The 15607-nt window shown below is 59.3% G+C and overlaps 1 protein-coding gene and 1 long non-coding RNA gene across 2 annotated transcripts in view; both read right to left on the bottom strand.

The window, feature by feature from the left end:
- Positions 1-15607, bottom strand: part of PRRX2 (paired related homeobox 2) — a 45574-nt gene that overhangs the window by 28852 nt on the left and 1115 nt on the right. The window lies entirely within an intron of this gene.
- On the bottom strand, positions 13026-15318 carry LOC309846647. The gene is made up of 3 exons (XR_014302049.1): positions 14995-15318; positions 13638-13743; positions 13026-13249 (listed from the first exon to the last, which is right to left on the bottom strand). It is a non-coding gene; the product is annotated as an uncharacterized lncRNA (long non-coding RNA).

The following is a 15607-nucleotide window of genomic DNA, read 5'->3' as shown; positions in this document are numbered from 1 at the left end:
TCCTTCAGAGTCGGTTAGACCTCGTCCTGACGTCGATGGTGCATCATGGAGAAAACAATGAGGTTGATGTGTGCCGTTGCGGGTGTTCAGGGAGGGGGCACAGAGGGAGAGGGAGAAGGAGAGGCAGAGCGGGAGGTGGGCAGCTCACCATGGAGCCTGGGTAGAGGAGGGCTCTTCAAACGAGCCCCCCTGCCCATCGGGGGGCCCTTCCCACCCTCAAAACCCTCTCTCACCCACCCTTAGAGACGGTGCAAGGGGGACAGGGTTGTTAACTTGCTTCTCAAGAGGGGAAACAGGTCCAGAGAGTCTCCATGTGGCCTGCCCAAGCTTGCCCAGCTGGGATCTTAGCTAGAGTCTCCCTGCCCTTAGCTCCTGGGCCATGCCCCCATCTCCTTCCAAATCTCGAGGGGGTGTAATAAGAGGACCCTCCCCACCGGGTTGTTATGATGATTCCAGGGACTCGGGTCCAATGACCAAAAGAGGCCACAAATCAGGCTGCTGGTTCTGCAGCCCTGGCAAATCATGTCCCTGCCCCGTGCCTCAGTTTCCCTGTCTGTATAACACGTGATCCATGGATGGCTGTGAGGGCTCCGAGGGGTGACATCTGGAAAGCAGTCAAGATACGGGTCCCACAGTGTTGCTAGGGCTGACAAGCATGACATGGGCCCTCTGTACACCTCACCTCTCCAGAGGGGGAGGGCTGTACTGGCCAAGCTCCCTGCCAAGCCACGAGGCCCATCTTTGCCCGTGCCTTCTATGAAGCGTCCCTGAATGTCTAACGCCTGGCAGGCTCCCAGGACTGAGGGAGCAACCTGCTCCCCCACAGTCATATGTCCCCACCCCCTCTTCAGGGGGTTGCGCTGCAGGTGGGTGTCCCTCAGCCTGCACCAATCCAGTATGGAAAAGAGTCTGCAACAGGCTGGGCACATTTGCTTAATTCTCCCCTAGCCAGGGCCTGGCCCCAACCTGGGCAGCTCTGATTTCATTAACATTCTGCTGAGACCCTCCCCCACCACCAGACCCACGAAGGCCCCCCACTCACAAAATCAGGACGCTGGAGTGTTTGCAGAGCGGAGGGCAGGGGAGGAGGGGCTGCTGATTGTGAAGACGGAGTCTGAGGCTCCTGGTGAGCCGGGACCTCTTCTCGAGTGAGCAGACGCTGAGTCAGGGTGGGGCACCCCCTCTCAGATGTCCGCCCTGCCCTGGCACGGCCCCGCCAATGAGCGTCTCCTGATGTTTTGCGCCCTGAGTCCTTACTCTCCTCTCCCTGGTCCCGAGCGAGACCCAGAGAAGAGTCAAAAGGCCAGACCAATCTGAATCCGGGTCTCAGGACCTACGCCCTCTTCCAGAGCTTCCTCTCGTTCCCTGCCCGCCCCCCACAAGCCTCCGACCAGCTGCATTCTGTCACTTCCCCTCTTCGAAAATGCTGTTCCCTCTGGCTAGAACACTTTTCCGCTTAGCCTTAAAGCCAGTCCAGTTCTTCACCTCCCACCTTAGGCACCACTTCCTATAGGAATACAGTTTTTATGTGTTCCAGAATACACCGTGGAAGGGTAATTAACAGACGGGTAAGGACATGTTGGCCGCAGGTGACAGCATGTCAGCTGAACAACCCAGATCCACTGTCACTCTTCACTGTGCAGAAAGTGCATTTGCCATGGAGGGTTTGATGTCATGGGAGGGGGGCACTGCTACTGGAAGGGGGTCCCATGCTCAGCTCCCCCGCAAGGGCAGGGACCACCCCCTTCTGAAGCTACTTCCATGGCTTCCTGCCACCAGCCTTCAGCCCAGGACACAGACCGCTCAGATTCTGTGGGAGCTGGACAGACCCACGGAGCCAAACGGACACACTCAGCCCCAGAGGAGAGGCGTGCAGGGTCCCAGTGACATAGCAGTCTGTCCCCGTGGCAGGGGACAAGATGGCATTAAAGTGGTCCCAGAGCCAGCTGCCCAGGCCACCGGGATGGGCGTTGGTTGCTTTAAGGGCCATGGTTGACGTGTTCCTCCACCTACAAGGCGGGTGACCTTGGGAAAGTTACTTGAACTCTCGGAGCCTCCACTGCCTCATCTATAAAGAGGGCATATAAAGGTCCCTCTGTGTTAGGGGAGACCATACATATGAAGCACATAAAGCAGCCCCCAGTGGTATTTGGGGGAACTCCTCCTCCTAAACGTAAGCTCTCTGATGTCAGGCAGCGACTCCCTGGAGAGCAGCCTCCCCCTATCCAGGTCAGAGGGGTTGGCTGAAACCCAACCCACACAATCGCTCTCAGCCAATCAGCACTCAGCTCCTCTGTGATTGGCTCGAAGGTGGGCAGGGACCCAATCCCAGCAGAGCGAGACCCTGGGAGAGAGATGCCGGCTGCTCCATGGTTTAGTCCTGGATCCAGCAGTGCCTGAAGTCCCGCCCTGGATTTTTTAGTGATGTGCATCATGATTTTTCTTCCTCTTAAGCCACTTGGGGCCGGTTTTCTCTCCGTTGTAGGTGGCAGCACTGACTAGCACAAAGCTGGAGCCTCACCTACACCTGGACCCTCACCCTTGCCCTGGCAGAACTAGAGCGGTGTTCCCCCACTAGGAGAACCCCCTCCCCCAAGTACAGCACTCCAGAGACTTGTGGGCCGGACTACGTTATTCTGCCTCCTCTGTTCGAGCCCTGCCCCTGCTGCATGTGCTGTCGTGGTCGTGTCTCCCAGGTGATTTGGGATGTGGGTCTTTGCAGCCTGTTGGGGTAGGGTTGGGGGCTCTGGACAGCCAGAGCGTTGCACCGTGGGGAGAGCTGGGATGGGAGGGCTCCGGGGTCTGACTCCACCTCTACTGTGCAGCCTTGGGATGACAACGCCTGTTTCTGAGCCCCAGGGGTCCCCATGCTCCTCAACTTGATGGAATTTACTGGCACTGCAATTCATTACTTGTCTGTGTCATTATCAGATAATCACCTGTCGCAGGTTGCCTGGAAGCTCCTAAAGGCAGATGCGGGGGTATCTGCCCCGGGTCTGCATTTGGCACGGGGCTCCAGAAACATGTTGAGTAGAAGACCCTCTACTTCTCAGCTGTGAAATGGGAATGTGGATGGCCTTCTGTAAAGATCGGAGGGGGGAGATGCATGCCCTGAGCTTAGACCCAAGTGGGAGCTTCCTCGGGGAGATGACTTGTTACCCCCGAGGGAGCTGCTGGCTCTAGCAACGGCAGTGATGACACGGCAGGTGGCCGACGGCCAGTCCCTGGCCAAGTGCTTCCAATTCTGCATCCTCACAACCCACGTGTCCATATCCTTCCTTTGCAGATGAAGAAACCGAGGCCCAAAAGGGGAAACCCTTTGCCCCGGGGAACCACTTGGGCTGGGTCGGACTCACTGGCCCCACTCCGGACCTCTTCTCCGTGGGCGCCGTTTGGACACACAAGGCCACGCACGAGGCCCCAGCCCTTGGTTATGAACTCCTCAGAACTGCTGCCTTCCTAACGGGGACCATGGCCCCTCTCAGAGGCCTGCCTGTAGCAGGGGGAGGTAGAGATGAAAATCTGCTGTGCAGAGGACACCGGTTTGCAGAAAGCAGCCGACATTTGTCACAAGCCGCAGAGCCCAAGAAGCTGCTACAGAGCTCTCCAGAACCCTGAGCTTCTCCTGCGGGGCCTCCAGGCCAGCCCCTAGGGGCCAAAGGAGATACAGCCCACCTCTGATCTCTTGGGAATGGGGCTTTCTCAGCTTTTCTCCCTCCTCCCTGCCTGGGGCTCCCTCCCACGCTGTCTGCCCTGTCCACAGACCCACTATTCACTTAGATTCCCATCTGGTTCTGGTTTTTGAGAGGCAGAGGGAAAAGAGGGTTTAGGGAGAAGCTGAGAGCTGGCTCCCAGTGAAGGCAAATCTGGTACCTTCACTTCTTTTCTTGGTGCCCCGAGCTCTGTGCATTTCCCCACCCTGCCACCAGCCTACAAACCCAGATCCACACGGAACCTGCTTCTGATGGCCACTTGGACATTGGGGTCCCAGGCAGAGAAAGGAGCCAGCATCAAGATCAGCTTTCCGGGCGCCTGGGTGGCTCAGTGGGTTGAGCCGCTGCCTTCGGCTCAGGTCATGATCTCAGGATCCTGGGATCGAGTCCCGCATCGGGCTCTCTGCTCAGCAGGGAGCCTGCTCCCCCCACCCCTGCCTGCCTCTATGCCTACTTGTGATCTCTCTCTGTCAAATAAATAAATAAAATCTTTTAAAAAAAAATCTTTAAAAAAAAAAAAAGATCAGCTTTCCTATGAGTGCAAACACCATAGCATCCTAAATGTGGGATCTGCTGGAGCCCAGGGATCACTGAGTGTGTGTGTGTTTGTGTGTGTTTGCACGTGCGTGTGAGTGTGAGCGCACACATGTTCTCACTATGTGGTAAGAACCCATCTGCAATCCCTGAGGGAGCATATCTGAATATCTCAGCCTTTCTCCCTGAGCCGTCTTATCCACAGAACTTCTAGAAGTTGCAATTAATCTCTAATTTGAATTTTTAACCTCAAATGCCACATTATAAAAATAGTTGTGTTGTGTTTTATAGGCGGGATTTGTCATGAAATTATACATGGTTACAGCTTGGGCCGTGGAAAATAAAGCAAGATGCTTATTCTGCCTGGGAGTGGCGGTCCGTCCCAGCCAGGCTGGGGCTGCGGCGGATCCAGGCCATCCTTCCAGACAGGGGACCCCAGTCGCTGGGCAGGGTTGTGGGAGGGGGGACGCCCAGGGCTGGATCAACGGTCCCCTCTTTGGAAAGCAGAGTTAGGTACCGGCAAAGGCCACTAGAGCTAGCTAGCTCCTGGGGCCCAAAACTCTTGTTCCTAACCTCAGCTCCTTTTCCAGTGGGGCCTTGGGAAACTTCACTCTCCTTAGTTTTTCCAACTGGGAGAGGGCTTAGCAGTCCTGAGCTGGGTGTCTGTCCCCTCTTCCCAAGTGTCAGAGAGAGTGAAAGAGAAAATAAATTGGCCAAATGGGCGTCGCCCTGAGCCCCTGCCTGCCTGATTTTATCAGCTCCTCGGAGCAGCCCAAGCTCCCAGAGCTACCGCTATGCCCATTTTGCTGATTCAGAGCTTGAGGCTCAGGGAAATAAGGTGCTTTCCCAAGATCGTCAGAAATCGGGGGTGCGTTTGGGGCCAGAATCGCACAGCCAACCCAGGCCCTATCAGCAGCATGCCTTGCCCCCGAGAAGGTGGGGGACCCACTGCACCTCTCTGGGGCCAGCTTTGTTTCTAAACCAGTGCCACCACTGAGCTGCACAGAGGACCAGGGAGGTCGCCCCTGTTCCAGGATCTCGGGCATCTGCGTGGGTCGAGCTCCAGCCTCTGATTCAGCATCACGGTGCTCCTTGTCCATCTCCTCCCGGGCAAGCCCGGAGAGCCTGGGTGGGGTCAGGAGTGGGCACAGCCCCAGAGGCTCTGGGCCAGCCAGGCTGAGGAACACGTCGAGGACAAGCGCCTTACTGAGGACACGGTTCCCAAGGTAGCCACTCACTTCCCACACGGCAGGGGAAAACTGGCTCACCAAGAGAGCTCCCGGAGAGGGCCTGGGCGCTCTGGAGACTCCGGACACGTACAGACGAGCAGAAGGCACTCCCGCGGTTCTTAATAATACGATGACAAGTCTCGGACCACGCCTCGCTCATGGGCTCGCTCCCTCCTGTCCCTCTGCTCCTGGAACAGCGGGTCTCTTTCTCACCTCTGAGCCTCTGCGTCTCTTCTTCCCGCCACCTGAAGCACCTTTCGCCACCTCTTCTTTTGGCTCACTCCTCCAGGAAGCCTTCCCTGACCCTCCAGACCAAGTAGGGGGCCCCATTATCTGATCTCCTAGCAGCCAGGACATCTCCTTCCTGGCAGGGACCGCACCTCCCTGATCCCAGCTGGGACCCCGATATCCAGCGTACGTCTGACACGGGGAAGGTGCTCAACAAATATCTTTGGAAGGAAGGAAGGCAGGAGGGCCCCGTCCCTGGGATGCTTCCCCCAACCTTCCTCTAGTGAGACCGACATCAGCCCCTTGAAAAGGTCGCCATCCTGGGAGCTCTGGCCAGCCTGGCCCTGAGTTCACTGCACCAGCAACAGTTGCCTGGAACAGCGACCTCGCTTTCGGCCACTTAGATCTTTGCCTTTCCTTCATTCCTTCCCAGTGAAACCAGAGCAGAGCATTTTTCCTTCTTGTCTCCAGCCATTTCCCGCTTGGAGCCCTGACACTCTCCCTGCCCGGGGTTGCCCTGGCTGGGCAGCCGGCTCTGTGGAAGGGCTGGCCTTCCAGTTGAAACACAATGTCCCTAGGAAACATGAGAGTGCCAAAGGCTGGGGTCCCTCCCCAGGCCCCAGCCCCTGGACCCCTCCAGCCCCACACTGCCCTGGGGTCCTTCTGCCTGACTGCTAGGGGGGCGGGCCCTGCATGAGGGGGTCCTGGAAAAGCCCGTGCCTTCCTCAGCGCACTGCAGAAGTTTCTGGATGAGAACTAGGAAGGTGGGAGGCATAGCCTCTCCCTGGCAGGGCCCAGGACGCTTCCAGCAAGAGGTCACTGTGGCTCCTCGGCCATCTGGGGGCCCGGCATGGGGTGGCCGGCCTTGCCCCGAGACTCTGGCTTTGGGCAAGTCACTCGGCCTTTCTGAGGCTCAGTTTCCTTATCTGTAAGAGGGGAGGCAGGCAGATAGGGCAGGACAGCAGGCAGCAAGCGGACGACACTGCCGTCATGCTCCACTCTTTGGTCAGGGCCCAGAGCGCGCCTGTCCCCTGGGGTTTTCCCAGCACGATGTCTCACAACAACACACCTGTGCGCCGAATGAATGTGCAAATTAAGGGGTCCCACCCAGTGTTCTTGGAACCCAAGGCAAGGTGTCTCTTGGAGGGGGTGGGGAGGGGGTTAAGATTCGCCCTGAGGAGAAACAGGGGACAAAGTGCCAGGCTGTCTTCTGTCCCGTTCCTGGGATGTCCTTCCGGCCAGCCGGCCCCTTGTGTGGGAGGCAGCCCTTCCACCTCAGGTCCCAGAGAGGAAGCCGGGTCTCCAGGCTCCCAGCTGGGAAAATGTGGCATTGGGAGGCCCCTCTGGCTTCCAAGCCCACAGGGGGAGGGGTGGGGGACTGCGAGGGGACGTGGGGCCTCCGCGAGGACCGGGTCAGCCCGGGCTCTCAAGAGAAGCTCGTCCTCTGCCCTTAGCTGCAGGGAGGCGGCCGCCTTTCGCTCTGTGCATCTCAGCATCATGGAAAAGTGGACTGGGGGGCTCGAAGGCTCGGGGAACGGGGTGAGTCACTTAGGCTCTCCGAGCCTCCACGTCCTGCACTGGAATCCTAACAGCAGTTACCCGTGTCCACCTGTACTCGGCTCCAGCACTGCCCTGTGTCTGTATGTCCGTCCTGCTAGGATGCACGGTTCCTCTCCCCCTTGCTGACTCAGGCGCTCAGAGAGAGGAAGAAACCCACCCAGGTCACACAGCCGGTGTGGACGGTCCCCATGCAAACAGACCCTCGGTTGACCTGTTGTCATCAGCAAGAAGAGAGTCTCAGCAGGGGTGGGAGATGCAGAGGCAGAAGGCCCAGGACAGACCGGGACGGGGGCCGGGCTCCCCGGAGGGCCCCGCACCCACCCTGAGAAGGGGGGCGGCCAGACCCCGGGCCCCGCGTGGCCTGGCTGCCCGCTGGCTGGACCGGCCGCCCGCAGGACCATCTTGAGAGCATTAGGGGCTGCTGTTAACAGATGTTTTCTGTTACGTGTTATTTGTTAGTCTAATGAAAGGAGGTGCACTGGCTTTCAAGACCTCGGCGTTCTGCGGGGGTTTTATATGGGAGGCCCGCGCCGAGCTCTGGTACAGGAGAGGCCCCGGGCCCCTGCCAGGCGCGCCCGGCGGCTCCCGCTTTGATTCCGCGGGTTGCAGTCATCCGCGTGGTAATTCCAGCTCTGGTTAAATGTCACTTTTAATAAGGCCATCTCTGGCGTGGAAACGTCTGCGCCCACGGCAAGGGGGGAGGACGGGCCAGGAGGTGGGATGGGGGACCCAGGGGGCAGTACCTGGGGCCGGCGGACAGCCTGGCCCTGGGGACCCCACGGGACAGCGGCGGGCAGGCAGGATGCTGGGAGGGGGCTTTGGCAGTGACAGGAGAGGCAGAGGGTCCCCCGCCCCCGCCATGCCCCACCGCTGGCAGCTGGAGGGTCTGTGGCAGTCCAGGGGTGCTCACCCTTTCGTGCACAGAAAGATGATGGGGAAACCTATTAAATGCAGATGCCCAGGCCCTGTGGAGCATCGTGCTGTGGGCTGGGGTGCGGCCCTAGGACATGCATTTCAACCGGCTGCCCTGGTGATCCTCATGCAGTGATTTCTGGGACCACGTGTTGACGAACAGACGGTGCAAACTCCCTCAGACCCGCGACAGGCCGCGTCCGGGGCCCCACCTAAGGCCTCCTGGGGAGCAGGGCCACAAAGGTAACACCCCTGACCTGGTCGGCTCTCAGGCTACAAGGTGCTCGCTCGGCTCTGGGGTGGAAAGGCCCCTGTGGAAGCTTCCAGTTTCCCTGTCCCGGCCCCTCACCCTTTCACTGCCCCACACCAAGGACCGTCCCCCAAAGACCAGCCTGCCCGGCAGCTCCTGTCCACCTCCTGGCCCCCATGCCCCCTCCCGCCCCGCCAACCGGAAGGTCCCAGCTGCCCCTCCCATGCACGGAAAAGCAGAATGGATCACAAGAGGGACCAAAAATAATGTCTTCCAGAGCCTGCTTCGTCTTTTAGGATCTAATAAAAGGTATCACTGGCTGTAAAGTGCCCCGTGTGGACGGCGCCTGTCATCACGGTGGCTCTCGGAGCCAGGCTGGGGACAGGCAGCTTCCCAGATGTGGGAGGGACACAGCCTCGTAGGGGCAGTGAGAGCATGTGGGTTGTTTAGCGAACCTGAGATTCCACGACTCCTGCCCTCTGGCCGGGGTGAGCTCTGCCCCCACTGCCACCCGCAAGCCCCCGGGTGAGGAGCCCCCGCCGCGCGCCCCCCGCCCCCAGGCCCTCTCCTGGCCCCTGGAGCACCCTGACTGCTGAGCATGGGAGCAGGCCAGATACCGTCCCCCTCTGTCTAGGCAGGAAGCCCCCCTCCCCGGTGCCCTCCTACTCTCCGCTGCCTCACAAAAGCCACTTAACCCTTTGGCCCATCCCCGAGCCTTACGGGCCGCTCACCGCTCACCGGCTGCCCACGGCCCCTGCCCACTCAGAGCCTGGACTTGATCTGTTGGGCCCCGGTTGGAGCCCTGACGAAGGGGCGTGAGTGTGTGGGTGTTGAGAGTGTGCAGGTGCGTGTCAGCGTGTGTTGATGAAGGTGTGTGTGTGCAAGCGACTGGGTTTGTCTGTGTGAGTGTGTGAATTGGGCCGTGGCGGGAGACGTGAAAGGGTTTGTGGGGGGGGGTTTGTGTGTGCATTTGGGAATGTTGTGTGTGAGTATGAGTGGGTTCGTGTGTGTGCATGTGTGAGGGAGAGGGGTTTATGTGTGTGAGTAGGTGTGTGTGTGGGGTTGTGTGCGGGAGTGCATCTCTGTCTGTGTGTCTGGGAAAACCAGTCCACCACGTGGTCCCCAAAATGCCAGCCCGTGACCAGGTCTTCAGTGACCTACCACAGAATGAGGAAAACAGAGACAACCGGTGACTGTGTTAAGCCAGATGAAGACAGGTTTGAGGACCAGCCTTGACTCGGAGATGCCGCAGGGGTCTCCCTCGGACGCCCGGACGCCCGGACGCAGCCGCGGGACGGTGGTGGTTGTGAGGCCGTGGCTTCTCTGGGCAACTCTCACCATCGTCCCCCCCGCCCCCCGCCCGGCCCGTGCTTGTGGCTCTCAGCCCCTGGAAACCTCACTGGAGCCTGGGGTCTGAGGGTCTGCGCAGGTGGCAGCAGCTCGAGGCCTGACACGTAGTCGGCCCTCGGCAAAGGGCCATGGAGTGAGCGAGTGGGTTAGCAGACTGGGCAAGGGGGCCGCCCTGTCGATGTTCCTGAGTCAGGGACCCTCCACTGCTCTCCTGGGTCTGGGAGGCTGCAGACGGGCCTGCATAGAAGGAGACCATTCTGGATATTTCTAGACAGGAGGGGTAGAGGACCCCCCCACCACCACTCACTTCACACCTTCCCAAACCCAAGCCGAGCGGACCCCGACAGTGCCTCCCATGGGCCTGTGATCCAGACCACCCCGCTGAGGGGACCCCTTCGGCGGGCTGCCCCATGGCCCCCTGAGTGCAGCCCACACCTGCCTGGGAGACCAGCACGCCTCCCAGGGGCTCCAGGGATGGCCTTGGGGAGTAGCAGAAAACAAGGGCTTCCGAACAGGACAGATCTGGGCTGGAACCCTAAATCCTCAGGAAGATGGGGCCTCGGCCAGTGGCTCATTTCCCTCCACGCAGAACGGGGACGATGAGAGGACCCACTCCGTACTGGTGGGACAGTGGGGCTCCGGCAGGTCTGTGGAGTCCTGGGGGGCACATGGTGAGCGCCCAGTCAACGAGCCTGTGATGGCTGCTGGCCACTCTCCCTGAGTCCCTGGCACGACCCCTGTCCCTTGTCCCCTCCCACAGCCTCCAAGCCCAAACCCTGTTGTGCCATTTGGAGGATACATTCAGGGGACCCACGGGCTCTCCCTTAAATCACCCCCAAGATTCACTCGCACCTGGGGTCAGCCACCGTCCTTTGGGTCTTGGACACCACGCGAGCCTGTCAAGTTTCACCTTATCCTATCTGACCTCACCTTCCTGCCTGGGACAGGCCACCAAACCCCCTCCTTTTTGTCTTTACCCATTTAGAAACTCAACGCGGCACAGGGCCATGTAATAGCCCGACTCCGTGCAGCCCTCCAGGCCTATCCCTTCCTGCCTCTCTGCCCCCTTTGGTTCCCCAAACAAATCCCACGCCTCCTTTCCCAGCTGGGAGACCTTGGGCCGGTTGCTTTGCCTCTCTAGGCCTCCAAAAAATAGGGACGGCATGTCCTTAGTCCTGCCTGACTCACAGGGCAGCTGTGGACATGACCCACTCGGGGCTCACCACACCTAGAGGGACATCCCTGTCCATGGTGCCCATTTCACAGATGGCAACACTGAGTCTCGGGTTGCTTTCTGGGCCTCAAGTGTGGTGTGCAGACAGGTGTTATCACTGCTGCTCCCAAGCTACTTTTCCAGAGTCTTCTGGGAGGGAAGAAAGCTCTAGCCCTGTTGAGTTTCTGCCCATGGGGAAGGGCCCTTGTGGCATGCTAGCTGGTCCAAGGCTCCTGTGCCACACCCCCAAGCTCCACGCCGATCATCTGCATGACCACCCTGGAGCCAAGAATAATGAACTAACGCAAGGGCCCGGCCTGCTGAGAAAAAGCCGGAGAGGCACCCCTCCCACCAGCCACCCTGGTGGACCGGGCAGTTCTCTCCAGCTGAATTCCCCTGGGCTCGCAGCTTCCAGACCTGGTTCCTCAGCCTCTCTCTCAGCCTCCTCTTCCCACTCAGGGCAGGTGCCAAGGGCCGCCCTCGCCAGGCCCCAGGCCCCGGAGACTCCATGTTCCTGGGGCATTTTCTCAGCCTGATCAGACCGTGATGAAGGACAGGAGAGGCCTCTCAAACATCCGGGTCCTGCCTCCTACTGTTCAGGTGGGAACTGAGCCCAGAGGAGGGATGTGACATGATCAAGGTCATGTCAAGGGAGGGGGCAGCAAAAGCCAGGGCTCCTCGCGCATGGAAGGGGAGGCTTTACCCCCCTCCCCGCCCCCTGGAAATGGAGGCAGGGAAGCAAGAGAAGAGGGAAGAAAAGCAGGTTCGATCGGAAAAAAGCCCTTCGCGGAAGAAACCCTTCTTGTCTTTTTCCCCCACCAGCCTGTACTGTCCTGGCCGCCCGCTTCCCGGGCTCGTGCCATCACCAGCCCAGGGGCTGCGTGGCCACCTGTCACAGCGAGCTGGGGGAGGCAGGTGGCTGAACCCCGTGGCCAGCTGCGGGGAACAGTGTGACGCTTCCTCCAAACATGAAACCTAGAATTGCCACATGACCCAGGAGCCGCTCCACTTCTGGGCACAAACCCCGAAGAACAGAAAGCGGACATGGGAAGAGGTATTTGCCCACCCACGTTCACGGGCATTAGTCACGGCGTCCTAGAGGCGGAAACACCCAGGTGTCCAGCAGCAGATGAATGGAGAGTCGTGACGCGGCGTGAGCACACACGCACGCGCGCAGCCTCGCACGTGCACTGGAATATCCCTCAGCCCCCAGAGGAAGGAGATCCTTACACCGGTGGCCACGTGGAGGAAATTGGAAAACGTCATGCTAGGTGACATAAGCCAGACAGCAAAGGACGAATGTCGCAAGCTTCCCTTCCATGAGGTCCCTGGAGTCGTGGGATTCACAGAGACGGACAGGAGCGGGGTGGGTGCCAAGCGCAGGGAGGGGGATGCCGAGTCGGTGTTTCATGGGTACAGAGTTTTATCCTGGGAAGATGAGAAAGGTCTGGAGACGGAAGCTACTGACTGTTGCCCAACAATGTGAATGTGCTTTATGCCCCTGAACGTGTGCTTAAAAAATGGTACAAGAGGTAAACCTTCCGTTGGGTATATTCCACCACAATAAATGCTTTCAGAACTTAGAGGCAAGTTCTGCTGAGCCCTAGATGGTCCCTTACGGTCCTCTGCTCAGACACTCGGCCATTCCCGCCCATCGGTGGCAAGGGGAAAGGGCACGTCCCCACCCCAAACCAGGCTCACTCTCAGCTTCCTGGGCCCCCATTAGCAGCTGTGGCCGAGGGAGCGGCTCTGTGGAGGGAGCCCCAGGTCTCCATCCTGCCCACCCCAGGGCTCTAGTCACCCTGGCTCAGCCTGTGCCCCCAGCTTTGGAGCACGGGGCTGCCCTGACTCTCTTGGTCCTGAGGTCTCTGAAACAGGTACCAGCCCTCCAGAGGCTGGGGGTGGGGGGTGGGGTGGGGGTGGGCGGGGGGGGGCTCCCCAGGAGCTTTGTTTATTTTCCCAGTGTGTCCGGATCCCTGTTTCCGCCCTGCCCACAGGAGGGAATGCTTTAAAGAAAATCTCAGTTATTAATGTGGTTTCTTTTGTTGTAAGTCATTGCAAAGGCACCAAACGAGGGTTTATTTTCCTAACGTGCTTGGCATAGCTCAGCGCCGGCCGCAGACTTCAGCGTTTGATTTGGGAGGAACGCGAGACCCCGGTTTGCTCTGAGTCACCAGTGAAGCCACAGCCTTCCCGGCCAGTTCCGGGGGTGCCTGCTCTGGGAAAATCACAGGCGAGCATAGGGTACATCTACTGGTGGCTTTGGGAAAACAAAAGAGCAAAAAATAAAAAAAAATAAAAAATAAAAAATGTGAACCTTGCTACCCTGGCAGATTTGAAAATGGATCAATTCTCTTAACTCATGAGTCTCCCCATTGGCCCTTCATTTTTAATACGGGGTCCTCCATCTCTTTGTGATGTCAGTTTCTTTCTTTGCGCCCAGAAACAGCTCCAGAAGCCACACAAAAATCCACTTCTGAGCACGTCCCCATCTCCAGCAGGCGCCAGCGTTCCCCACAGGCCCAGGACTAGTGGGTAGAAGTCGCAGCCCAGAGCCCATGCCTGCTGGCCTGGGGTCCAGAGTCCTGGCACCCCGAGGTTTAGTTGGCCACTTAGGAAAGGGGTCCAGTGATGCAGGCCTGGCTCACCGAGATGCGGGGAGGAAAGGTTCCTTCTCCCCCACTTGGAGACCTCAAGACTCCGGCATCCGTGGTGAGTGTTAGTGGGCGGGGGTCACCTGCCCGAGAGGGAAGCCTATAGAAGAAGAGCAGGGCAGTTGGCTTCTGTCCTCTCTCTGCAGGCCCAGACCCAGACGGCCAGCTGAGAGGGTCTCCCAGACCAGCAGCAGTCACGCAGCGCCCCAGCCTCCGGTACCCTGCCTGCCTCTCGGGGCGTTGGGACTCTGCCTGGCAGCGGGCACCCTGGCTTGCGGCTTGGGGCTGGCCTTGGGGGAGATGTTTGACTCTATATAAAACATTTGGATTTCACGGACTAGTGATTTGCTTTCAATCTAAGGAATGAGTATAGGGTTACTGCCTTTTAATTTCGCCAAGTCAGGACATTAAAATCAAACAATCTCCAGTTACTATCCCTAGTTCATAAAAGAAAGGATGGTCAAACACCAAAAGTGAGGAGGAAAGATCCCAATATAACCATCCCAAACACAGAGAATCCTTTACACTGGAAGGGGAAGCTTCCTGACGAACTCTCCCTGTTGTCCTGTTCGCTTCAGCTTCCAGAGGCCTGGGGAAAATAGCCCCGTCCAACCTGCCCCCACACCCAGTACCTTCTCTGTCCCCAGTACAGTCCTACCCCTGGGGTGTGGAAGCCCCACCACCTCCGGAAAGGCCCTACAGGCCTCCAGGGCTCAGTTGAGAGTGGCGAGGCCCCAGGGGGCCGCTGGGGAGGCCCAGTATCCACCAAGCTGCCTGGGGGGCTGCCAGAGACCACCCCCCCCCTGCGCCTCCAGGCACTTAATGTCCCCAGCTGGCATGAGCTGTTCTGGAACTCTCCAGAAAAACCCTGGGTTTGGAAACCTTCTCCGCTGTGTCCAAGAGAAGCAATGCCTTCCACTGCCTCTCCCCACGGCTGGAGGCCAGGGTGGAGACAGGCACCGGCCCCTGGCTAGGACTCGAGTAGAGAGAACGCCTGTGCCTCCTTCCCTCCGCCCGTGTGACTGCCACCCCCTCTCCTTTTCTCCCTTCGTTCTGGGCTTCGCCTTCAGTTTGCTCCTCCTCCTCTGCCCTGCCAAGGCTGCCAAGGGGGTCCCGCATTCACCAGAGCCCTCTCCTCTCTCCTTAGGGGAAGCCAGCTCTGAGCCAGCCCGCTCCTCCCAGGAGACCCGAGGTCCTGCAAGAAACTCGGGGGAACAGAGCCCCTCTCCTCCTGAACCCGCAGGCCCCCCACCTATAACCCCTGGTCCAAACCAGACACCTTCCTTCTGGTTTTCCCTCAGGGAAACCCCAGCTCCCGGGGCGGGGGGGTGTCGGCCGGCTTCATGCTCACCCTGGAGACGCCGGTCCATTGTGGCTGGTGGGCAGCGGGCGCCCCTGGGAGGGAGCCAGTAACCACCGGACGCAGCTGGCACCAGCTGGGTACCGGAGGCACAGCTGTGTGTCAGGCGTGCCTCACGTCCGCACGTGCTCCTGGACCAGGTTTCAGATGAGGCTGAAATCACCTCCGCTTTCCCGGCACCTTCTCTCATGTGAAAAGCAGGGCATGTGGCCAGCCGGGGGCTCTCTTGTCTGAGACCTGGAGGCTGGTGCAGGAAGTGGGGGTCCCCAGGAGTGGGAAGTGGTCCTCCCTGCAGGCCAGGCTGCTCCCCAGAGCTAGGGGCGGGGACTGTGGTGTCAGCCATCCTATCTCCTCCACAGGGTGTGGGTGAGCTGTGGGGACTCCTCTGACCCCCCCCTCCCAGAAAACCAGCCAGGGCCTGGGACCTTGGCTTTATCTTCATCTTCTCCTGCTCTGGCTCCCCCTCCCCTCCCCCTTCTCACCAAAGACTCAGGCCCCTGTGATCCAGTGTGACTTTCAGGGGAAAAAAAAAAAAGCCACTTGGGTGGGTTGTTTGTTTTTAAAGCCCTTTCCTGATGACCTTTAACCTCGGCAGAGGAGAGAG

This window comes from Mustela nivalis (genome assembly GCF_964662115.1).
Source record: "Mustela nivalis genome assembly, chromosome: 13".
NCBI lineage: Eukaryota > Metazoa > Chordata > Mammalia > Carnivora > Mustelidae > Mustela > Mustela nivalis.
Note: the sequence above shows the minus strand (reverse complement) of the source record. Positions and strands in the feature narration are given on the sequence as shown.